The sequence below is a fragment of the Mauremys mutica genome, chromosome 12 (assembly GCF_020497125.1).
Source record: "Mauremys mutica isolate MM-2020 ecotype Southern chromosome 12, ASM2049712v1, whole genome shotgun sequence".
Lineage (NCBI taxonomy): Eukaryota > Metazoa > Chordata > Testudines > Geoemydidae > Mauremys > Mauremys mutica.
The window spans coordinates 189,419-214,786 of record NC_059083.1 but is presented as its reverse complement, the minus strand read 5'-3'; the positions used below and the strand labels follow the sequence as shown (position 1 = coordinate 214,786).

The window sequence follows — 25,368 nt, the reverse complement described above, 5'->3', positions numbered from 1 at the left end:
TGTCAGAGGGATAAACTCCAGGGAGAGAGTGGTGCTATTTAAGTGAAGGGCCAGTGGTAGTTCAAGAACAAATGGATATCAACTGGCTGTCAACAAATCTAGGCTTGAAATCAGATGAAAGTTTCTAACCATCAGAGGAGTGAAGTTCTGGAACAGCCTTCTAAGGGAAGTAGTGGGGGGGAAAAACCTACCTTGTCTTAAGTCTGAGCTTGATAAGTTTATGGAGCGGGTGGTATGATGAGGTTGCCTACGCTGGCAAATAGTCTATCCATTACTGCAGTTAGAAAATACCTCCAATAGCTGGTGATGGGACACTAGATAGGAAGAGTTCTGAGTTATCCATGGGAACGAATTCTCTGTTGTCTGGCTGTTGGGTCTTGCTAAAATGTTCAGGGTCTAACTCATTGCCATATTTTGGGGTCAGGAAGTGGGTTATATTTATAGCAACACTGTGCGGGGGTCACCTTTTTCTGAAGTATGGAGTATGGGACACTTGTTGGTTTGAAGTGGAGTAAATGATGGAGTCTCTTTAACTAGAAGTCTTTAAATCAAGAATTGTGGAATTCTGCACCTCAGCCAGTATTTATGGACCCACTACAGGAGTGGTTGGGTGAGGTGCTGTAGCCTGCAATGTGCAGGAGGTCAGACTAGATGATCAGGAGGGTCCCTTCTGGCCTTAAAGTCTATGAGAAAGGGGGTGTGGAGGCCAAGAATTAATTAATGAAGGTTTGAAGGGATCTTAATGTGGTACAGAGAGAATTGTGTGAAAAGTCATTACGACCTTGTGAATTGCAGTTTTGTTTTCTGTTCTAGTATTGCAGACAAATAAGATAGCGAATAGGCTTATGTATAAACAAATGCAAATGTTTACTTTTACTGTCTCCAGGTTTGCTAGCCACTGTCTTTAACAAAGGTATAAAAATTGCTATGATTGTTTACTAATTGAGAGAGATCCGTCCGGGACAAGGGGCAACCCAGTTCCTGACACTCTCTCCCTCTTGTGTTCACTAGAGAAATAAAGTATTTAATTTTGCTGCACCCAAACAAAAAGCGAGAACTTAGTTTTTCTTCGACAATTTGGGGGCTCGTCCGGGATGGCAACGCCCACGGACACACAGACAGCTGCTACGGATCGTTCCCCTTCGAACCCCATGGCGCCACAATAGAGGTAAGAGACCTTTTGAAATCTCTATTGGGGTGTCGGAGGAGGACTGTCTGTGGGGGACGTCTGTTTCTGCTGGGCTCACGCCATCTGAACTTATTGACTGTGCAGCAGGATCAAATGCAGAGTGGTATTGGGGTGAGGCCCCAATAAGGTTAGTTTATAGCAGTACTGGGAACTGCTGAGTTGGCCAACAGGTAAATGCATATGGTAATGCATAAGGTAATGCATAGGTAAATGCATTAGAATGCACCGGTGCTGAGGGGTTTTTACCGCCTCAAGAGGGGTTGTCATACCGCCTCATGGTATTGGTCCGGACCAGGTAACGATGCATCTTGGTTAAAAAAAAAAAAAAATTTTTTTTTAAAAAGAGATAAAAGGTTAAAAAAGGGTTAAAAAGAGGAAAAGAGGCCTTGATGTGTGTGTGTGTGTACACCAGTGTGAGTGATCGTTATCGGAAGACGCCCAGAGTACCCTGTGAAGCGGAAGCTAATGATCAGGACTGCTCTAACGCAAGCCCGGTAACTAGTGGATCTTTAGGAGATCCGACCCATGGTGGGCTGACTCAGCTTGGCATAGTCTGGCGAGGAGGCTGCCTGGGTCTAGGAGTGTGTGAACCCATCTTCCCTCCCCTTTCCCTTCTGTGTGGGCTACTGACAATCTGATCGTCTCCCTGGAAGCAATTAGAGTACGCGGCTTTATCTCCCAGAGACTAGCCGACGCTCTTTGCTGAAAGGAGGTGTACGAGGGTCGTAGTCTTTCTTGTGAGTCTCTCCTGTATGTGAGTACCCTGTAGGGAGGGATTCTTAGATTCTGATCCGTTAGCGCGGACAGGGACCCCCTCAGTTGGTGTGACTGAAAAATGGGGGGGGACAGTCTAAACTTTCCACCTTACCCCCTAAGGGTACCCCAGCATATTACATGTACGTACATTATGGTCCTAAAACCTGCAGGTATTTAAATGATTGGAATCTGTACACGCGTGAAAATTCATTTAAACAATGCCCATTAGAAGGTACCTTTGAGTTAGATAAACTTACATACCTCAGAGAAACCCTTAAATCACACGCCTCTGCTGCGCAGTGCGAGCAGTTTCTGTCTTGGTGGGAGGAAGCAACAAAGAGACTCCATGAGTCTCGGGTGCGGAGTCTGAAGGACTCCCAGGACAAATTAAAAACTGAAGTACAGGATTTAAAACTTCAATGTAAGACATCCAAATGTCTTCCTGCTCCAGTGCAGCCCTCTGCTTCTCTTTATCCCCAATTAGTTAAGCCTGAAAGTGAGGAGGAGACTGCTGAAGACATAGTGGATTTTTTTAGCAGCATTCCACAGCCGCAGCCGGTTCCTCCCACGGCCCCCCCTTCTCGGAATATGCAGGCAGTGGTTGTATCGCCGCCGCGAGTATCAACTGCACAAGTTGTTCATTCTCCTTCTTCGGAAGAATTATCTTCTTCCCTACTGACTGACACCAGTAGTCCGGTTAACCCTGCCTCTGCTGATAATAATGCCGGCTACTTTCTTAGAAGCACGACACAGGCACTCCAGGCTCCTTTAAGAGACTTGCCTGGAGCTGGAGCTGTAGGGGGGTTAGTTAAGGTACATGCCCCTTGGACACCTGGCGATCTTAGAAACTTGGTAAAAGAATTTCCTAAAATCAGGGAGGAGCCAGTAAAGTTTAGAGAAGAGCTCCAGACAGTGATTCAGTGCTATAATCCATCTTGGGCAGATATTAATCAACTTTTACGAGCTGTACTGCCAGCTGAAGTTCAGCAACGGCTTAACAGACAGGCAGCTTGGCCTGATGCCGACCCTGGTATTGGGGATGATTTGACAGAGGCTAGGAATCGTCTCTTGACCTCTATTTCAGAAGTTTGTCCTAAGAAAACAGATTGGACTAAAATTGCGAATTGTAAACAGAACAAGGGTGAATCCCCTGCTGATTATCTTGATCGACTAACAAAGGTCTTTGAACAGCATTCGGGAATTACTGATCCGGCTGATAATGCCAGGGAAGCGGTAGGAGCTGCTTTTGTTCAGGGACTCTTGCCAAAAGTTCAGCAACCATTAAGAACTATTTGTATTGGCTGGCAAACTAAACCCCTTTCAGAATTGGTGACAGTTGCCAATCATTGTACAGCTTGCATAGAACAGAAGAAAGACAATAGTGAAACGAAACTTATGGCTTTGCAGTTACAAACTTATCAGAACAGGGGTCGTGGGGGAATGAGAAGAGGACGGGGACGAGGTCGTGGGAGAGGTATGGGAAGGGGTTCCTCATATCCTGCCCAGAATCCTGCCCCGACTGGGAGCACTGCATGCCACTTTTGTGGTCAGGAGGGACACTGGAGGAATGAGTGTCCAAATCGATTAGCTCAAAATCCTACTCAGTTCCCAAATCCTGAAGTGCCTGTTTTTTCCCCACAAGGAACCCCTTACTAGGACAGCCTGAGGGAACGTAACTGCATCATGAATCCTTTAATTCCTATTAATCAAGAAGGCCCATTTGTTGATTGTAATATTGCTGGAAAATCTGTTACTTGTCTTGTGGACACGGGGGCCAGCAGGTCTGCTCTGAGATCCTCAGAGCAGAAAAACTTAGTTTTTCTTCGACAGGGGCAAGCCCTCTCCCTGAGCAGGAGAGGAGGATCTGGTCTATCTTGCTCACCTCTCCAGAGGCTGAAGTATAGGCACCCCCTTGGGAAGTAGTTCCTCCCTTCCCACACAGGCTCTTGCATGTTTGCTGGGATCGTGCCAGGAGCCTGAGGTCTGTGAGTGGTTCTGGAGGGTCCCAGGGCATGAGCATGAGGAGAGAGGCTCAGACTGGCTGCCTGAGTCCTGCTGGGGCTGCCTGGTCAAAGCATGTGCCTGGCTGGGGATGCTTGTGTACTGGGGAGCATCAGGATGCCCCAGCTGGGATGGGCTATCAGGCCCTAAGCCTCTGTGGGAAAACTGTTTCCTTAGAGGTGTTCATGCATGGGACATGACTCTCTGGAGAGAAGGTGCAGTAAAATAGTGTGGGAACCTCTTCTAAGAGTTTTTCAAGTTACAAAATACTTTACCCTCTCCTATTCCTATTTCTCTAGGCTTTTGGAGCCTTAACTTTTGCTTTTCTTGACTTTAACTGAGCACGTTTGCCACACGGAGGGTATATGTGCACTGCAGACCCAAGTTAATTCTGGAAACCCAAATTAGCTAAACCCAGGTACGAGAGTCCATAGTGCTAGGCCACAGTTGAGTCATACTTGTGTAGCCACAGCCACTCTGGTGCTACACTAACGTGGGTGAGGTACTAGGACTTCTAGAAGCATATCCCATTCTGCTTAGCACTGCACAAAACTGCAGTGTTGTATGAATTGTTTGGCAGTGTATTGTGGGAGAACTTGTCTGTCCTTTCTGGGCCCTTCTGCTGGAGTGTTCTCAGCCCACAAACTCAGTAAAGTAAAGCACTTCGTAGCTGGCATGTTCTAGACTCCATGCCAACCAATAGCAAGGTATAGATCCAGCTCAGGATGATGACCTGTTCCAGTTATTAGCACTCATGAAACCTGATTTTGTTCTTGATGTCTTGGCTTCCACTATTCAGGCTGATGGTGCTGCCCAAGTATGTGAATGTCTCTGTGTTGGTGAGAACATAATCCTCTATCCATACTGGTGATGGTGAGGAAATATTAAAGGTCATGATATTTCATAGAATCATAGGACTGGAAGGGACCGTGAGAGGTCATCTGGTCCAGTCACCTGCACTCATGGCAGGACCAAGCACCATCTAGACCATCCCTGACAGGTGTTTGTCTGTCCTACCCTTAAAAATATCCAATGATGGAGATTCCACAACCTCCCTAGGCAATTTATTCCAGGGCTTAACCATCCTAACAGTTAGGAAGTTTTTCCTAATGTCCAATCTAAACCTCCCTTGCTGCAGTTTAAGCTCATTGCTTCTTGTCCTATCCTTAGAGGTTAAGAACAACAATTTTTCTCCCTCTTCCTTGTAACTCCACTTTTATGTACTTGAAAACTGTTCTCATGAGGAAGGACACTCTGGAGCTGTGTGAGGAATTTTCCCTGACCCTCCAGCACCAGGATATGCAGATGAGGGAGGCCATACCAGTGCCAAAGCGGGTTGCTGGAAGCTGGCTTGCCCCGACCGCTGTGGATTGGTGGCTAACTAGTTTGGTGTAGTCAACTGTTGGTGTAGTGATGAGGGAGGTTTGCAAGGCAATTATTGCTGTGGTTTACCCATGGGTGGTGAAAATTGCTAATGTCCCCAAAATAATAGCTGGCTTTCAGCGAATGAGCTTCCCAAACTGTGCTAGAGTCATCAGTGGCACATATGCACATTAGTGTCCTTTCTGGTTTTCAATATTTATCACTCATTATGCAGGCCTTGGCTGACCACAGAGAAAGGTTTGTGAACGCAAGTGTGGGATTCACCGGCAGGGTGCATGATGCCAGGATATTTCAGAGATCTGGCACTTTCATATTTATTCCTTCTTAATAGTGTGTATATCATTCAATGCGGTGTCTGTACCCACTGTTATTTTATTACATCCAGCCTATCCTCTACTACCCTGGCTCATGAAGCCTGACCCTGGTTTCAGAGCACCTGGCACAAGGTTTAACTAAATACTGAGCAGTTGCAGGACTGTGGTGGAATGTGCATTTGGCTGACTGAAGACACGATGGCTCTGCCTACTAAACCATTTGGGTGCCAGTGTAGATAATGCAAATTGTGTTAGTGGGGCATACTGTGCACTGCACAACACATGAGGATAAGGGAAAGGATTTCCACCAGGACACACACAGTGCTGGTTTACAGGCCTGATACAGGCAATGAGGAAGTGTGCCTCGGTGCAGGAGAGCAAAGGAAGGAAGGGACATCTTGCGTGGACCATGTCCTTGATGTGGAGGAGAAAATACAGGGCAAAACGGGATAGTGTGTCACATGACATCCAATCCAATGAGCATCTGTAACCATCTGCCCTGTATCCTTTGGCACACACCCTCCACAAAGTTTGGACACCAGAGAAAAATCAGATTCAGTAAATGAAATAGTAAGGAAAAGCAAACCCAAGTTACACAGAAAATAAACATAGAGATGCAACTTCAGGCTTTGCACTTCTATATCAGATAAATTCCCTTTTCTGATATGTTACCTCAGCAATTCCCAAACATTTTCCCTGCATGACCCCATTTTCAGCCTTATGGCTTTCTGCAACCTCAGACACCATGAAGGGTGCCTTGACAAAATGGTGGCCTCTGCATAGCTGACCTTGCATGCAACGTACATGCAAGGTCATGTTGTGAAAAGCAAAACAGTGGGACCCCCTTCATTCATGGTGTGACCTCCCCTTGGAGTCCCAACCAACCCCCTAGTTTGGGAACCGTTGAGTTACCTGTTGCCTCTGAACAGTTTCCCAGTGTGCCCTTGTCATAGAGGGGATCCGGTGTTTCACGGACAGCTTAGAGGCTGTCCCTCAGTTTCTGGATACCTTTCACTTCAACCCCCTTCTTTTAACTGGGTTTGCGGGCTCTTTGTTTTTTCTTTCTCCCAGACTATGGTAATTCACAATTATTCAGCAGGTGGGGAGTGGGGGTGAAATTCCCTCTCAACTTGGTAGCTGGGGCTTCTGTGTCTTACCACTAATGGTCCATCATTTGTCTTTTCCTGGGTTGTACCAGGGATCATTACTTGTGTCTGATTTTGTGTAAACACCTGTCTTGCTCGGCACGCCTGTGGATGCTCCACCGAAGCCGCGGGACCAGCGGACTCTCTGCAGGCACGCCTGCGAGAGGTCCACCGGAGCCGCCTGCCGCCCTCCCGGCGACCGGCAGATCACCCCCCACGGCATGCTGCCCCAAGCACGCACTTGGCGTACTGGGGCCTGGAGCCGACCCTGGCTGAGAGGATGAAGGCCAACCAGTTTCTGCCCAAAGATTGTCAAAATCAATTTTGGGGTGCATTATACTCTGTTTTGAGTCAGCTAGATTACATCCTCCAGATAATATTGGAACCCCTTTCACTAGGGCACAAGCAGCCTCAGCTGCTTCCTTGAGAAGCATTCCCATTCTAGACATCCGCAAAGCAGAAACTTGGGTTGCCATACACACCTTTTCCAAACACTACTTCTTGGTGGAAGCATCCAGAGCAGATGCTTCCTGTAGAGACCTGTATTGCAATCTCTTTTTAGATAGTCTGAGCCCCCAAGTTCTTATTTTACATCTCTGTGAGTTTCCAAGAGTGGAATATATATATGGGCAAGTACTTGAAGAGAGAAGTTACTTACTTGGAGAGTAGTTGGAGTTTGTCAAGATGGATTGTCCATATGTGTATTCCATGTCTTGTCCTCCTTCCCTCTTACTTTAGAGTCCTGTTACGTACGTGGATGCTGTGGTGGTGAAGGAACTGAGTGGCAGTTGGATCCACACTGCCCTTTATAGCTTTGATACAGGAGCAGGAGGGCAACCAGGGCACACATGTGGCCCAAACAAACAATGCTGGCCAAAACACCCCAATCTCAAGCACCAGGGTGCATGCACACCAAGAGTAGAATATACATATAGAGAACTCTCAAACTCCAGTTACTGTACAAGTAAGAAACTTGTATAGAAAAGTTCAAGTTTGGACTAGCTGGGGATTTGTGGTGGTGGTGGTTGAAGTATGCTGGCAGAACTGTGTAGAGTACACAGCACGAGTCTGTACAATATTTGGATGTGGACAGCACTCTCATGAGAATCTGTTTCACTGGGAAATTGTGAATATTTGCATGTCGGTATCACAGTCTATTTTTGTATATGTTCTCTAAGAAAATGTCAATTCCCCTGTGGTAGGATTTTGGTCCCCTTCAGTGATTATAAAGAAGGTGCAGGGGAAGAGGCCCTTCACAAGTCTGAAATGCAGAGCACGGTCTGACACCTGAGATCACACAGGAAAGAAGCACAAGGTAAACCATTGCTTAGGCAGGCTCCTGTCACTGTTGAAGCTTCTGTAGTAAATAATTTCCACTACGATAGTGGAGCAGACAAAAAAATTGCATTAAAGAAAAGAAACTTCAAGCCAGAGTTTGAGGTAATATTTGCTTACCAGGGAAGCAGGGCAAATTGCATGATGATGTTGCATTCCATTAAAGTAATTCAGTGTAAGGGTAGATAACTAAGTCATAAGCGTGTCTTTGTAGTGTTTCCTCTGACCACCATGGGATCTCTGACCATGGGTGAACTGAGAATAGAGGACTTCTTTTGGGAGGTGAGAGTCTGGCATCCGCACACAAAGTCCAGCCCAGCAGAGTTGGTGCATGAGGGTCATTGCTTCCATGCTGATGATATTGGCTTCAGTGAGGATGCTGGCATTAGTGCAGCGATCTTCCCACTTGATGCGAAGGATCTTCCGGAAGCATTATTGGTGGTACCTCTCCAGACTCTTGAGGTGCTGTCAATAGGTCACCCAGGTTTCGCATCCATAAAGGAGTGTTGGAATAACAATTGTCTTATAGACCTGGATCTTGGTGTCTTGCCATAGGTAACAGACCATGAAAACAAATTGGAGCAATTTCCCAAAGGAAGTACTTGCACACTGGATCCTGTGCTGGATCTCACTGTCAATTTTTGCATTTTGAGAGAGTTGGCTACCAAGGTAGCAAAAGTGCTCGACTGTCTCCAAAGTCTGTTCCTTTATAGTGATTTGTAGTGGGTCACGTGCAAGGTCTGAAGCAGGCTGAAAAAGCACTTTAGTCTTCTCAATATTGAGTGAGAGTCCTAGGTTTCTGTAAGCTTGTGTAAAAAATCCAGTGTGGACTGAAGGTCATTCTCAGTGTGCAAAGCATGGCACAGCCATCAACATACTGAAGATCACTAATGGATGCCTGAGGATTTTAGACTTTGAGCAGAGACATCGAAGATTAAAATGTCGCACATCCATTCTGTATTGAATGTCAACTCCACTGGGAAGGAGGTCTTTAATGAGGACCAAAATGACTGCTAAATAGATGGCGAACAGGGTTGGGGCAATAACGCATCCTTGCTTGACCCCAGTTTTGATGATGGAAAGGGTCCATCTCAAGACCATACAGAGAACTGTGGCAGTCATCTGATCATGAAAAAACCTTAGGATCTTAATAAATTTTGGAGGACAGCCAAATCGGGCCAGCACCTTCGACAGAGCTTCGTGGTTGACCAAGTCAAAGGCCTTTGTCAAATTGATAAAGGCCATGTACAGATCCTGATTTTGCTCCCGAGACTTTTCCTCCATTTGGCAGACAACAAAGATCATGTCTGTTGTCCTGTGGAATGGTCTAAGACCTCACTGAAATTCCAGCAATATTTCCTCAGCAAGGGGAAGTAATCGGTTTAAGAGGATACGGGCAAGAATTTTCCCTGCTGTAGATAACAATGCAATACCTCAATTTCCATACTCTGACTGATCTCCTTTCTTAAAGATTGTAACAGTGTTGGCATTTCTCAAGTCTTCTGGAATCTTCTCATTATACCAGATATGAAGAAAAAGTTTGTGGAGCTTCCTTACCAGTTCTTCACCTCCAAACATGTAGGCTTCAGCTGGTATGTCAACTGGTCCTGCTGCCTTGTTGTTCTTGGTATGCATAATGGTTCATGTTACTTCTTCAAGGACAGAGGGGTCAGCAAGAGATTCTCTTTCACTTTATTGAGGTATAGATTTGATAGTGGTATCAGAGACAGTTGACCCACAGTTCAGGAGTAACTCAAAATGCTCCTTCCATCTGGCTTTGATGGCTTTGCTTTCTTAAAAAATATGTCGATTCATCTTGGGCTCAGAGTAGTATGGGACCATGGGAGCATCGACCATAAATGGCCCTTATTGCCTGAAAAAAGCTTCTGATGTCATGTTTATCAGCATAAAACTCAATCTCCTTGGTCTTTGCTCACCATCACTTATTTTTGATGTCATGGATTTTCCTTTGGGCTTCAGCTTTGAGTTGCTTGTATGACTCTTTCTTCTGCTAGTGTAATATGTCATTTTGCCATATGTGATGAGCTTTTCTTTTCTGGTCTAGCAAGCCCTGAATGTTCTCATCATTCTCATCAAACCAGTCTTGGTGATGGTGGCTGACATAGCCAATGGACTCAGCACATGCTGAGAGAATGGCAGTCTTTAATCCCTTCCTGCTCGGTTGCTTTCTGGGATGGCACATGTGAAATCCTGTCACGTATAGGGGCTGTGCTGGAATGGAGCATGCTCAGTGATTTGGGGGTTTAGCAGTGGAGCTCTAACAAGTCTCTACTGAAATTGTGCAAAGTACAATTTGTTAAAGGCTCATAACTTGGCCAAATTTGAGTGGCTTTTCACTGGAACTGCTAAAGCCTTTCCCTGATAGCAGGGTGATTTCTCCCACTCCGCAATGTCATATTGAAGTCCCTGCGCCAAAGCCTGGAGGTGCTAGAGCTTCTGCAGAAAATTCTCATAACCAGGTCATTAACATGGGTAGAACAATATGGTTTTCCCTAATCTCACTCCGAAATGGCTGAATACTTTTGCTGAAACTTAAAAAAAAAAATCAGCCTGAGGCAGACACACAGCAGGAAATTTCAGCATGAACAGTTAAATCTGGCAAAGTTATAAGCAACTGAAAACAGGGTCTTATAATGGAAAGTGTGAAGCAACATTAAGTATAGGTTTCACTAGCTGTGTCACCTATAATAAAGCACTTTTTATCTATGCATCTCAAAGCATGTCGTCAATTAGCCAGATTTTCAAAAGCCCCAAAATATCTCTGAAAATCTGGTCCAGTATCATTATCCTCATTGTAGGGTTGGGGAAACTGATGCACAGGGAGATTAATGTGACTTGCCAAGGTCACCCAGCAGGCTAGTAGTAGAACCAGAAACAGAACAGAACTCAGATCTCCTGAGTGCAAGTCTAGTAGCAGAGCCAGTGGACAACACTGCTTCCCAATGAGGAATAGAGATGGTTTTTGGTCTTTGTAAGAATGGATCAGGACTTTTTAAACTTTCTCTTCCTCTTAATCCGTTTACTGGCAGGAAATCCACCAGAATTTCTCTCTCTGTGTGTGACACACACACATATCTATATATCTGTATAGATATATAGGTAAAGTATAAAATTTCTGAGTGAATTTAAAGTGGTTCAATTCCCATCTCTTCCATGCTATGTTATTTCCTTGTTGTACATAAGATGCTGGGCTTGCTGTACAGTTGAGACTTTATAGTTGTATTGTCAACCTGCTAGTTAACGAATTGAGAGTGGCAGTGAGTGTTGTAGGAGATGCAGGGTACCAGCATATGACCAGTGCCCTCCAACTCTATTTCCCACTTGACATGACACTGTGCGAATGCAAACCGAACAGTTTTACTGTGGGCACAAATTCTATTGAGCCAGTCTCAGTGCTGCCAACTCCCATGATTTTGTCAGGAGTCTCATAATTATTGTTTTCCTTAAAGCCCCAGCTCCTGGAGTCAAGTGGAGATGTGATGATTTGAGGCTTCATGCCTAAAAAAAAAGAAAGTTTCTAGCCCTCATGGCTGTGGAGAAAGCTTCAAAATGTGACCCCACTGCACCCTAAGGGCTCAAAAAGCAGAAGGCAAATAAAGAACATCAACTCTATTATTTTTTTATGTAATCTCATGATTGTAAAGCCAATCTAATGATTTTTGGTGAGCCTGACTCATGATTTTTGAACATTTGGGGCTGGCAGTACTGCAGTCTATTGAACTGATTCTGGTATTATCAGTCCTCAGACATGGAGTCCTATCCTGTGTGGTGCTGAGTGCCTGTAGCAGGGCCTTCACCCTGCTCTGACATGGAAGGGGTTAAAAACAGCCCTGGGGAAGGGCTGCTGTAGGAAGCCAATCAGGAGCAGGCTTGAGGCAGCCAATCAGGGCCGGGCTGGGAGTATAAGAAGGCCTAAGGGAGGAACTGGGTCAGAGTTTCACTCTGACTCTGGAGTGGGAAGTGCTAGGTGTCTGGGAGCAAGGTACCCAGAGCGAGCTGAGCTGAGCTGAGCTGGGGAGCTCCAGCCTGGTAGCTCCCCAGGCTGAGGCCCTGATAAAGGCATACGCAGGTACTGGGGCTGGGAGGTGCAGCCCAGGAATAGGCAGAGAAGCTGGTCCGAAACCCTTGCCAGTGATGAGTGGCCATTACAGACTGTGTCTGCCCCAGTGAAAGGGGGCTGAGTGATGACTGGCAGTAGCCACTGAGGCAAGGTGGGTATAGAGGGTTGGGGGTTCCCCTGGGAGGGGAGACCCAGAGCGAGGGGGTCCTGCTTGGGCAGGCCTCCAAGGTAAAGGGCACCATGGGGGCCTGAGGCAGGAGAGACACTAGCCATCGGGAGGAATTCCAGAGGCTGGAAAAGAGCTAATTCCCAGGACGACCAGCAGGAGACACCGCAGTGGTGAGTCTTGACCTTGCTACAGTGCCCTGGCCTCCCATTGACTTCAGTGGGAGCTGAGGTTGCACCACAACTCCTGCGTTCAGGTCCTGATCCAGCAGAGCCTCTTTTCCCTGGGGAAGGCAGTTCAGCCACCACATGCAAAAGCGTTTTTCACTCCACAAGAGTTGAGTGCCCAACAACAGAGAGAGAACTAGAGTGAAGGGCGTACATGGAAGATGGCTGCTCCACTGACCGGCGAGGGGAAACGCCAATTGACTATTTCCCTCTTTTATGCTTTAACAAGACTTTCTTGCCATGTGACTTTTCAGAGCTGCCATGCTAAATGCATCAGGGCTCAGCTTACTTGTACTACTGAAAAATAATTGTGCTTCTGAAATCCTAAATACCCTACTGCAGAACAGCTCTCCTGTCCTGAATGTTTTCAAGCACAACTCAGCCTGCTTGCTAGCACATAGGCATTAATTCATTAGCCTGGGTGCATGGACTTCTCAAATGACCAAGGGGAAAGGAAGTACAAAAGCTTCAGAGAGATGACAGACACTTCCTGAGTTTGGATACATTAGCTCATATATAAATGAGGCTGCTCTTAGACTCCGTCCTCTTCTGTACGTGCTCTCCCTCCTCTGCGCTTATCATGGCAGGTGAAATAGTTTATGCTGATTTAAACATTTTGGGAGCCACTTCCAGCCCATTGCATCCACCTCGGCACCTCAGTAAGTCTTTAATTTCTTAGTTTTGTACTAGTATGATCTCTCTTTTTGATTACAAAAATGCAGTCCTAATGTACTTTTTTATTATTTGAATTGTAGCACAGATAGCTCAGAAAGAAGGTCTTTAGAACCAAGGAGCAGCTCTATATGTTATGTTCACAGAGTGGGACTTCTGAGAATGTGAAATCACCTACAATTGTCAGAACTGGATATGGAATTTCTTTAAAGCATTATTATAATGTGCATTATATCAGTATTAAAACAGCCACAACACTACAAGAGTAGCCACTGGCAGCCTATACACAATTACAAGTGCAATACAATACATTATTGTATGCTATCTTTCATACATATTTGGAGGATTGAAGTAAGCTAGAGAATCTACAATTTACTATAGTGGGATAAGTCAAATGGGTAAGGAGCAGGGCATTGGTCAAGTCTTGGGAAGAGTGAACAGAGCAGAAGGAACCTGGGAGGCTCCAGGAACAGGGAGGATTTCATTGTCTCATTAGAGAGGATTAGAAGAAAAGAGGTGAGGAGATATTTAGGTAACTGTGTCATGGAGCCTGCATTACTAATAGGAGCAGAGTGAAGAAAAGGATTTAGTAGCCTCTGGTTAAAGGCCCAATGTTTATTTGAGGAGGTTAGGAACTGTGGCTGGAGAAAAAGGGAAGTTTGGCTACCAGAAAAAATTACAGGCAACCAAGGGATTTTACACAGGATTCAGAAATGGGAACACGTTCCCACCTTCCCTTCTATCTCTGAGTGCAGAAGAGGAATAAACATGTCTCCCACCAAATGAATTTTCAAAAGTCGTAACTTAAAGGAGACTCTCAAAGAGGAACATAGTAGCAAGGATGAGAGGAGAGAGGGAAAATGCATATCAGAATAATGAAGAAATAAGGAACTGAGCTAAATGTTAACTTAAGGCAGAGGTTCTCAAGCTTTCCATACTTGACTCCATGTTACTACAAGTTTTAGGGCACCCATCCACGTATCCAAAAAGAAAGGGATTGTGGTCACAGCCCCCTGAAACCTGTTTATGCCCCAGTGAGGCTAAGAATCCTTGACTTCAAAGGATGCAAAATGCAAGCATAAAAATTACAGAGCAATTTTTAAAGGATTTGCCAGAAAACTGGTATTATTTGAAACTTTAAAATCTTTATGATGATCTTTTAGAACTGATAAAATAGTGTAGATGTTAATCTCTTTTCACGGTAGTACGGTAGAGTGATAACCCAATAAGACTGTGGCAGTTCGCCTTTTAATAGGAGTATTAAGCCTTTAGTATTAAGAAATGATTTAAAAGTGACAATGAATAAAACACAAATTAAAATTGATATTTGAATTTTACCTGTTAGTTTGGCAAATGTAGGTCCATTACTTAACAGGAAAAGAAAGCAAATAAAGGCTGACACAGAAAGTTGAGGTGTTTCATGCCCTTTTTGCTTCAATCTTCACTAAAAACATTAACTTTGAGCAGTTACGTAACACACTGTTAACAAGGGGGAAGGATCTTGGGCCAGAATATGGAAAGAACAGGTTAAAGAATGTTTAGATAAGATAGATGCATTCAAGACAGCAGGGCCTGATTAAATTCACAATAGAGTATTTAAGGAAATAACCAAAGCAATATCAGAACCATTAATTGGTTTTGAGAACTCATGGAGGATGGGTGAGGACCCAGGGGACTGGAGAAAGCAAAACACAGTACTCATCTTCAAAAAGAGGAAAAAGGAAGACCCAGGAAATTATAGACCAGTCAATACCTGGAAAGATACTGGAACAAATTATCAATGAATTTGTTCAGACCTAGAGGACAATAAGGCGATAATTAGTAGCAACATAGATATGTCAAGCACAAATCATACAAGACAAATCTAACTTCCTTCTTTGACAAGGTAACTGGCCTAGGGGCTGGAGGGAAGCAGTAGACATGATGTATCTGGATTTTAGCAAGGCTTTTGACACAGTCCTACACGACAGTCGCATAAGCAAACAAGGGACATGTGGTTTCAATGAATGTACTATAAGATGAGTGTACAACTAGTTCAAAGACCATACTCGGAGAGTAGTTAACAATGCTTCACTGTCAAACTGAGAGATCATATCAAGTGGAGTTCCACGGGTGGCTTTCCTGGGTCCAATATTAGTCAATATTTTCATTAATGACTTAGATGACGGAGTGGAGACTACACTAGTAAAATTTGTGAATGACAGTTTCTAGCTAGGAGTAGTGCAAGCATTTTAAAGGACAGGATTAGAATTCAAAATGACCTTGATAAATGGAGAATTGGTCTGCAATCAACAAGCTAAAATTCAGTAAAGACACGTGCAAAGTACTACACTTAGGAAAGAAAAATCAAATGCATACCACCAAAATGGCAAATAGCTGGCTAGGCACTAGTACTGCAGAAAAGGATTTGGCGGTTATAGTGGATCACACACTGAACATGAGTCAACAGTGTGATACTGCTGCAAAAAAAGGCTAATGTCATTCTGGTTTGTAGTAACAGGAGTGTCGTATGTACGGGCTTGTCTACTTGGAAACTTTACAGGCCCCTGTGTGCATTAAACTAGGGTGTGACTCTACAGAGCACCAGCTTACCACACACTAATGTCACGTCTGGATGCAGTTTGTCTGTTCTGAAAGTTCTGGCGTGTGGTGCTTCCAAACACCTGTCAAGGTTGGGCTAGGACCTGATGTACCTAATCCTGTCTCAGCACAGCTGATAGACTAGATGGTTTGTTGAGGTTCCTTCCATCCCTACATTTCTGTGATAAACACAGATTAATACCACCTCCAATTATCAAAAAAATAAAATTAAGGGGGTGTATTACCTTCTTTCAGAGCTCTTTTGCAACAAATCTGACTTTCTGAACTTTTTGTTTTGTGTTTTTGCCTTGCATATTACTTTCCATATGACAATTGAATTAATACAATAACAATTATAAATATCTACTTCCGAGCTTAATGTTTTCTTCAGGTAATTGGTGTTAAAGACAAAAAGAGAACCCTGGAGTCTGATACTGATAATACAATGCTTTTTGGCACCCAAGTTCAGGAGACACTCTGTTACCAGTATAGGAGTTGTTTCCACAGAGGATTTTAGGAGTTATGATGACACAGTGTTTCAAACATAGCGTTACTATGACAGAGGGCTTTCAGCAAAGGATTCACGGGACATGCCTCTTACATGAAGAAACTGACACATTCAACTGTCACACAATTCTCACTTGAGTAATGTTTTTCTACCACAATATTGGAGAGGTACCTACACCTTAATGCAGGGCTGCCTTTGCCTTACCTGTCCTGATAGCTTGACAGGCTCTCTATGTTGGGTCACAAGGGGAGCTGATGGGTTGGGATACAGATACAATCCAATTTCTTCCCTTACAGAAGGGTGGGGGAGGTCTCCAAGGGGATGCCGACAATAGCACTGGGCTGTGGGAAGGCATCCTGAAACAGCTGTATGGTGTGTGACACAGTAGGAAATTGTGAGTATTGCTGAGGAAGAAGGAGGCTATTTGGTGATCAGGGTAGGGGGCATCTCTTCCCCTGTCATTGCTCCACATCTACGAAGCTCAGACTGGCTGCTTTATTTTTAAACTGCATTTAAAAATTCAGCCACTTGACAAAGTACAATTAGAAGTTAACGTGGACATAAAGACAATGAGACATAGACACCGTTATATGGTTAAATGTGGAGGCTGTGACTTAAATTATTACCTAACTAGGGTAACTACCCAGAAAGGTTGTCCCAGTGCGGAGCTCAGTTGTCACGAATGGCCGTGGTGTACCTCAGACCAGAGGGTAAATGTGACAGTCATGCCCCTTCTCCACCCTCACCCTTACTGTAAGCCAGAATCCTACCCCTTCCTCCATGCTAGAGACAAGAGAGACAAGATGAGGTGAGCCACAAGCTGCATGAGACACAGGGTATGTCTACAGTTTGAGCTGGAGGTGTGATACCCTGCTTGGGGAGACAAACCCTGCACTAGTTCTGAGGGAGCTAGTGTGCTAAAACTAGAGGATATTTAAAAAAATAGTGTGTCTAGCTCGAGCAGCAGGACGGACTCATCACCCCAAGCACATCAGTATGAACCCAGCCGAGACCACAGGCACTTAGAGTGGCTAACACCCCTCCTGCCTGTCACGTTGCTGCAGCTACATTCTGTTTCTAGGGCTCTAGCTCAGTCAGAGTTAGCACAGGGAACTGCTCCCCCAGCTCAAAGCGCAGGCAACCCCCCTCACCAATTAATACTGTGCTAGGACCATGGCCCAGGCAGCCCACTGGGTTACGGGAACCTGTAAACAAACCCTTTCTAATCTACCAACCACATGGGAACCTGTCAAAGTTGCAACAATTATAATCTAAACACAGACCACCTTGATGCTGACTGGAAGGTGGAAAAAACCCACACAGCAGTTTGCCAATTCTGTCATATGGCAAATATCCCTTCTAACCTCCAAACTGGTGATCAGCCAAACCCCTGGCATCACCAGCAATCCACCAGCTATATTAAAAGTGCAACAGGGGTCACACAATAGTTACCCCACATAGGTAACTCGAAGCACAGTCAGGTAGTTTAGACACTGGTTTTCTAGCAACAAAGGACAGGTCTGTGTTCTATGCAACATGCATCTCGCAGGACTTAGCTAATCTGAGTCCTTTACCACTCCTGGAGCTGGATGCTGAATTTCTTTAATGCCCTGTGGGGCACTTTACTTCAGTGTAAATACAAACTGTCTCAGACAATGTCATAGTCAGTGACAGGCTCTACATACAAATACAAGGGTCAGGCTGTTATATTTTGATGACCCTCTTTTCTTTCAAATTCCTCAAGCCCTATCTGTGCTGTGATACCTACAAAAAAATCAGGCAACCAATGATGCCTAAGTTGAATGATAGTTTGGGGTAAATTATTTAACTTTACCAAAGGAGGAAACAAATTTCAAATTATTTTATTTGTTTGTTTGTTTAGATTTAAAATAACAAAGATTCTTACCCAAGGCTCCAGGTATCCTAACATAATTATACAATTAAATTCACCATCAAACTGGGCACACAGCTAATCTCTGTAATGTGTGATCTTATTACTGTTACCCTCAGGCTCTCTTCCATTGTGTCCTGTACTCAGTGAGAGCGTCCCTGGCATGAGAAGATTATGTTATGTCCCTGGCATGAGAAGATTATGATACAGTCTCTTAGGGCAGGTCTATGCTTAAAACGCTGCAGTGGTGCAACTGCCGCAAAGCCACTGTAGCGCTTCAGTGCAGATGCTGCCTATGCTGACGGGAGGGCTTCTCCCATCAGTGTACGTGCTCCACCTCCCCAAGAGGCAGTAGCTATGTCAGTGGAGAAAGCCCTGCCAGCAACACAGCACTGTCTGTACCAGGGGTTAGGTTGGTGTAACTGCATCACTTGGGGTGTGGAGTTTCCCCACCCCTGAGTGACAGTTACACTAGGAAATTGGGTCAGTATAAGAGCAATTTCCTAATTGGCCTCTTACCGTTGGTATGGCTACTTCCACCTTTTCATGTTCTCTATATGTATAAATATCTTCTTGCTGTATGTTCCAGTCTATGCATCCGATGAAGTGGGCTGTAGCCCACGAAAGCTCATGCTGAAATAAATTTGTTAGTCTCTAAGGTGTCACAAGTACTCCCGTTCTTTTTGTGGATACAGACTAACACCTGTCAATTTCCTAGTGTAGATCTGGCCTTAGTAGGAGTATAGGTTACTTCTCCAGACTGGAACCTTTGGGTGTGACCGCAATAAAATAAATCATATATTTCATAAACCTGTTTGAAGGATGCAAATGAAGTATTGCAGTTACCATTTGACTTGCCCTACTATAGTATATATTGTAAAAGCTAGTAAATGTGGTGTCTTGAGAGGAATGACTGGGCAGAAGGGATCTGGCAGGACTTCATTGTTCTTTTAGGAGAGGTGTGGGATTCTCACAGTCCAAGGAGGAATGATGAGATCTGAAAATAGTTGGGGAGCCAATTCAGTGCAGAGGGTTGTGAAGTCCGTGCCACTCGATGGGTGAAGTGTAGAGAGGGACTACTAGTGTCTGTGCAGACAAGAATAAAGTCCCGTATCTGAGGAATACAGGAAAGGGGACTGTTGAAAAGGATGAAATGTGGGAAGCCTGGTCCAGGGGGAATGATGAAGGCACAAAGGGATATCTTCTCCTAGGCTCTGAAATGGACAGGATGCCAGGGGCATTTCCAAGGCTAGGGATGAGGTGTTCACATTTCCTGAGCGCAGAGAGAAGCTATAAGATTCGGTATTTGTGGATCAGTCGAAGTTTGGGAAGTTGTGACTTAGAACAGACAGGAGGGAACCTGTGGTAAGTATGAGAGGAGATTCGGGGTGAGCAATGAATATGCATCAGTATTTCTAAAATAACGAGGAAACAAGAAATCATGAATTAAATTTTAACAAAGGATTGACACTCTCTTTTCTTAAAGGATTCCCTTGAAAATGGCTGGGTGTATTTGAAATGTAACTATACAAGTTGTTTTACAAAATAGATATCTTTGGAGTATAACTTCTATAGGTACATGAGCTTACTGATATATGTGAGAAAATTTTAGATTATTACGTTGTCAGCCTCTGTATTTATTCTACTAACATTGCAGTTGCTAAATAAATATTAATATCCCAACTATGCTGTTACATAGGGCATATGGAACATGTTAATTGTAATTGGCCCAGTTTGCAAGGCCTTACACTCAGCTGGGTGGCATTTCTGTCTGTCTCTTTGTAACACAATAACTGTAGAGTGATACTGTCACACTGAGACACAGCTAAGAGGGCCAATCTCAGGTCAGACTGCCAAACTACAGGGCAAGTACCCCAGACTGGTGGTATAGTCTATCATAGGGTGACCAGATGTCCCAATTTTATAGGGACAGTCCTGATATTCAGGGCTTTGTCTTCTATACACACCAATGACCTCCCACTTCCTGTCCCGATTTTTCACCCTTGACATCTGGTCACCCTATTCTATCATAAGATTTCACCAGCCAGTAACAAATATGTGCCTCCAAAATACTATACTAGTTATCATGAAGCCACACAGTCCATTTAGGCTCTCCACTCCCCTGTTTACCACCCAGGCAAACTGGACTTTATGAGAAAAGGTTATTAAAACCAAAAATCACATACATTGGTTTTTCCAATCCCAAAGGATCAGTCACTTACCCCCAGGTAACAGGATGCCCAAGTTCTTACCAAAATACAATGCTGGTAGCCAAACCTTAGTAAACTAACTAAAGATTTATTATTAAAAAAGGAAAAGAGAGTTGGTAAAAGTTAAAGCAGATAAGATACATTACTGTTGCATCAGAATATATGAGTCCAGTTGTTGGCAGTGCTATAATGTCAGCTAACCCTCTGTCAAGGTCTTAGAGGCCTTTCATGAATCTTTCAGGGCATCCCCCTGGGGATCTCAGTCCAATAGTTTAAGCTTCCCCTATGTCAGAGCTGAGGCTTTGTCTACCCTACACAGCTTTTAGCGAAAGTCGGGCAATGTAGCCGCTGTACTCCCACCCCGAACGAGCAGCATTCATCTTGCTGGCAGGAAAGCGCAGTTCACACTGACGCTTGCCACGTCAAAACTTTTGTCTTTGGGGCAGGGGGGTGGGCAGGAAGAAAGGAGGAGGATTTAGCACCTCTGAACAACAAAAGTTTTGTTACTCAATTGGCAGCATAGACGTAGCCTCAGCAGATCAGAGATAGCAGGGCCATCCCCAAGGTCCAGTATTTATTGCTCTCTTCATTCTTAAACCAAGGACCCTTGCTTTTTCCTTACATGCACAAATAATCCTGTTACATTATGTAAATCAATGTAATTGCTGCCAGCCATTGCAACAGGGACAGGTAATTGAAGACCATACAGGTAACATTATTAGTTTCATGCAGTATACACACATCTTTGATCTTCAGGTTGACTGAGCACAGGACACATACATAATGTAAAGAGACGAAAAAGATTTAGCAACTACAAGCTTAAATTTGGTTACATCTAACAGGATGGCGGTAACTACAGACAAATGCAGTTAGCATCTACTCTTGATTCGTACTAACACAAGTGAATGGGCCTATGTTTCGAGCCCCTGGCATGGATGGAAGTGGGAGGAAGGGGGCATGTGGGTGCACACAGCATCCCTGTTATGAGGGGAGAATGGGGGACTTGGAATGGGGAGGAGGGAGGAATGAGGGGAACACAGAACTGCTGACGTGTGGGGCGGGGGGAATGGGGGACCCTGGTGTAAGAAGGACAGCATGGGGGAAATAAAAGGGGACACTGGTATGGGAGATGAGGGAATGGAGGGCGCAGATCTCCTGGCAGGGGGAGATTGAGGGAGTTGCAGGGAGGTGCAGTACAGGGAGGTGAAGGGGGCACCCATGAAGCTGGGAGAGGGTGGGGGGGAATAGAGGGATGGAAGGAGCCCTTGGTGTGTTCAACAAGCTTGGCTGGCAGATGCTACAGAGTGTGCGAGCCTTTGGTTATATTCAACTGTTCTAGATCACTAGGCAAATGTGTAACTAGTTGGTATTGATCCAGTGACTCTGACTTCCTTGATATTGTTGCTGTTTTGCCCAGCATTGGCAGACTTTGGGCCTGGCAGGTCAGTTTCCCATTGGCGGTCAAATTAGTGATCCGGTCTCAAGCTATTTTCTTAGTGGAGCTTGTTTATTTGCAAACACCTGGCTGTCCTTGAACAGAGGTGTAACAGACTGAACACAGGTAACTCCTTTTTGCAGAAAGGGAGGAAAGACTTGGGGGTTGCAGAGTCCATCTTGTATTCACCCTGCAGCTGTGGATCCTGCAACTCCAGTCTGCAGGGTGGGAGCTACTCCGGGCATTGTGATCCGCACAGGAGCATAGCATCTCTCAGGCTTGGCCCAGCCTCTCTTCTGTCATGATGACAGGGCTGATGACAGGCCAAATTTGTGTGAGTGGCACTACGAACCTGGGCACTGGGTCACAATGCCACTCACACAAATTCAGCTCAGCTGCCCTCCCCCACAGTCAGGGAGGCCGGGCCAAACCTGACCAGCATTGTGACCCTGGAAGTCACAACACCCAGAGTGGGGAGCTGAGCCCAGCTAGCCCCATGGGATAGGAGATGCAGATGCTGCTGCTGTGATATGTATGGTGTACCAGTACTAGTTACACTAATGTGTATATTCTTGAAGAAGCTTATGATGAAGACTAAGATCTTGATTTATAAAGCCTGCATAGTCAGCATCCTCCTTTACGGCAGTGAGACATGGATGTCATATAGCAGGCAAGAAAAGAGACTCACTAGCTCCCCTCTGTGGTGCCTGAGATCCATTCTAGACATCACCTGGCAAGGTAAAATTACTAATGAAGAAGTGCTAATGAGGGCACAAATCTCCAGCCTGAGAGCTATTATCAAGCACAACCATCTTTGTTGGTTAGGTCATGTGCATAGGATGCAAGACAGAAGACTTCCTAAAGACATCTTAATATATGGTGAGTTAAAGGAGGGTCAAAGACAGAGAGGACACCCAAAACTTGGGTTTCGAGATGCCTGCAAAAAAGACCTAAAATGCTTTGGTATTGAGCAACAGACTTAGGAAGCCCAAGAACAAATGAATATAAACTGGACACTAGGAAGTTTAGACTTGAAATTAGACGAAGGTTTCTAACCATCAGAGGAGTGAAGTTCTGGAACAGCCTCCCAAGGGGAGTAGTGGGGGCAAAAGACATATCTGGCTTTAAGACTAAGCTTGATACATTTATGGAGGTGATGGTATGATGGGATAGCCTAATTTTGGCAATTAATTTGGCAATTGATCTTTGATTATCAGCAGGTAAGTATGCCCAGTGGTCTGTGATGGGATGTTAGATGGGTTGGGATCTGAGTTACTACAGAGAATTCTTTCCTGGGTGCTGGCTGGTGAGTCTTGCCCACGTGCTCAGGGTTTAACTGATCGCCATATTTGGGGTCGGGAAGGAATTTTCCTCCACGGCAGATTGGCAGAGGCCCTGGAGGTTTTTCGCCTTCCTCTGCAGCATGGGGCACGGGTCACTTGCTGGAGGATTCTCTGCAGCTTGAGGTCTTCAAACCACAATTTGGGGACTTCAATAACTCAGACATAGGCTAGGGGTTTGTTATAGAAGTGGATGGGTGAGATTCTGTGGCCTGCATTGTGCAGGAGGTCAGACTAGATGATCATAATGGTCCCTTCTGACCTTAAAGTCTATGAGTCTATGAAAGATCGTTCCAGTTGGCAATCCAGTCTGGAGATAGGCATCACAGAACACAATAAACAGTGGCTCTCTATACTCAAAAAGAGTAAAAAATGAGTGACTAGCCATGGACAACAGGAAAACACCTTTTGTTGCACTCAATGCGATAGCATGTTTGTCCAGAATTGGTTTTTATAGTCATCAAAAAAGCTGCAGCACCAATTATGACCTCACATCCACAATAACAAACATCTGTAAAGACTAACGGGGCCAATACTAATGTGTATATTATGTGTTGTGGGTAAGATATTTAGTAAGGTGTGTGACTTTTGCACTAATGCTATTTACTGTGTCGTGACAGGCCATTGAGGTTTACAAATGTGTCCTGACCCCAGAAAGGTTACAAACCACTGGTCTGGTCAACACAAAGCCTGAGGGGGCTGATGCAAAGACTCGCCATATAGCATGGTCAAATATGCACCACTCTAAGTGGGATAGAACCATGTTGCTAAATAATTAACAGTAGAAATATTAGTATTGCCTTCACCTTTGCAGGATTTTGCTCTGTTTCTTCATGGGGTGCCCGAACAGTGACCTGGCCCTTAACTGACAGGTTTAAAACCATTCCTAGTATTATGTGAGAACTGAGGAGAAACACAAATGCCCATTCAAGGATGCTGCACGGGTTCCACAGGACAGCAGGTGGCCATTAATATTTCTTGCACTATGTGCTGAAGCTATTTCACTAAACCCCGACTCTTCCAGATCACCCTCAGTGTCCCCGCTGGCATCGACTCGCTGCAGGGCTTGGAGCAGCTGGGATCCTCATCCTGCTGGGAGCTGTGATAGTGATGGGCGTTTGGGGTAAGCAGTTCAAAATTAATTTGTGCAAAATGCAGCACCCTGAAATTTCCTCTCCCCCCATATTTCTGATTCCAATGCTTTTGTGAATAATATCCTGGACTCTTGATTATCATCTACAAGGGAACAATATCGCATGAAGAAGGTAGTGTTGGAACTTGATACATGAGCCCCATGTGATCCAGCTCTCACAACGTCACTGTTCAGTGTGCACAGGGAAAAGTGGAAGACACCTTATAATGTGTAATAAATGAGATTTTCTCTCTTTCTCTGTAATGCTCTCTCTCTCTTTGGCCCGGTTTCTGAATTTGATAGCTACAGTATGTTAACAATGTAATGGTTTATTACACACACCCTCATTCTCAGTTTGCTAATCCCTAAGTAGTAGTTGCCGCTCATGCTCACACTCTTCTGAAGTTTCTCAGCTCAAAGGACGTCTGAATTCACTGGAGAACAACAGTACCAGGGAGAGAATCATCCATCAATCCAACTTCAGCAATGGCCTAAAAGATTTCCATTTCCAGTTGAAACAATTTGTGTGTGAATCATCTCACAGCAACTCAGCAGGTAACCTCAGCGCCTTCTCTCAGCAGCTTCCTGTTTTGTGGTGCCATCTAGTGGTCAGCTAGAGTAACCCGGTGCAGGACACAAACCACTTCAATAACTTCTTATAGGGCAGCTGGTATCCACTCCTGTGTTTAGGGTCCCTAATGCTTCCATTGTAAAAGGATCTTGCGGTATCTTTTTTGAGGAGCTCTCACACTTCCCTTGTTCAAAGCAGCCTTTGAAGTAGGGGGGTGAGGGGAGCCCTCAGGCCGGAGAAACATATTTTCTTTGGCCCGTAAAATTTCATCCAGGTTTTACTGAGATGGGAACATTGGGGACTGAGAGTTGCGATTTCCCTCCTTGCTTGTGATCCTCAGGAAAACTCTGTAGTGCGACAAAATAACAAAATGCTGGGCTCACCCTGCCACTGCAGCACACCCTGCACTGGGAGCTACCACAGCAGATAGAG

At 44.8% G+C, this 25,368-nt stretch overlaps 1 long non-coding RNA gene across 1 annotated transcript in view; it reads left to right on the top strand.

The window, feature by feature from the left end:
* The window catches only part of LOC123345117, a 32,207-nt gene extending 7,280 nt beyond the window's left edge, over positions 1-24,927 (top strand). The window contains exons 3-4 of the long non-coding RNA XR_006572724.1: positions 7,991-8,103; positions 24,258-24,927. This is a non-coding gene — a long non-coding RNA (uncharacterized LOC123345117). The remainder of the gene's footprint in view (positions 1-7,990; positions 8,104-24,257) is intronic.
* The last annotated feature ends 441 nt before the right edge of the window (positions 24,928-25,368 follow it).